We start from the raw sequence: 1,030 nt of genomic DNA, 5'->3' as shown, positions 1-1,030 counted from the left end.
TTGGTATTTCTATAAAAATCTTTTGACTGTCAAATAAGGGCATTTGTGTGAGCACCGCAAACAGTCCATTGATCGGCTCCCTGTCCTACAGTAGGAACCCATGGATGTCAGAGCTGGGGCTTGTGATGAGCAGTGTTTTAAAGGAGGAAGCGTAGTCACTCTGATCTGTCCTAATTGCCCTGTTATGATAGGTCTCCATCATCTCATATGAGTTTTCAACTCAGCCTGCTCATGCCTACAAGACAAAAAGGAATTGGTTTTTTTAAATTGTGCTCAATCTGTGCAACACTTTAAGGCTGTAGTGGATCAAATCCGTGACAACAGGTTAGTTTCCCACACAGTTAGATCATTTTCAGTTTCTCCCCTAAAAAAAAAAAAAACTATGTTATTTCATTGTATTATTGTCTTTGATTCTTTTCAAATATTAATCAAACATTTTGAAAAGATTTATTTCTTTTCATGTGTATGAGTGTCTTGGCTGCATGTATTCATGCCACATGTGTGAAGTGCCCTATTAGGGCAGAAGAGGCCATCAGGCCCCCTGGAACTGGAGCTACACAGGGGTGTGCAGAATCTTGTGGATGTTCAGGCCAAACCTGCTTTGCAAGAGCAGCAAGTATTAGTACCCATTCAACAATCTTTCCAACCTCAAATTATTTTATTTTTTATCATAGCACACATGGAATATTTTTCCCAAACCTACTTTGGGCTGCTCATGCTAATACAGAGACATAACATAGATTTTTCTATATTTTTTATCTTACATCAGGAAACAATGCTAACTCCTTTTGTTAACATTGGTCATTGGTTAGTCATTGTCATTTTGAGTAAAACAATTCCTTTCTATTCTATATCAGAGTCTTTGGTTTTCATGCTGAATGCCCTGGTTCATACAGGACATTTTAAACAATATTTTAAAATCTAAATGTCTTTTTTACCTTCACAATTTAGATGAGATTGTGTGTGTGTGTATGTGTGTGTGTGTGTGTGTGAGAGAGAGAGAGAGAGAGTCTAGAGAGAGAGAGAGAGA

Source organism: Mastomys coucha, unplaced genomic scaffold, assembly GCF_008632895.1.
Source record: "Mastomys coucha isolate ucsf_1 unplaced genomic scaffold, UCSF_Mcou_1 pScaffold13, whole genome shotgun sequence".
Classification (NCBI taxonomy): Eukaryota; Metazoa; Chordata; class Mammalia; order Rodentia; family Muridae; genus Mastomys; species Mastomys coucha.
The sequence above is the reverse complement of the archived record's forward strand: the minus strand, read 5'-3'. Positions refer to the sequence as shown.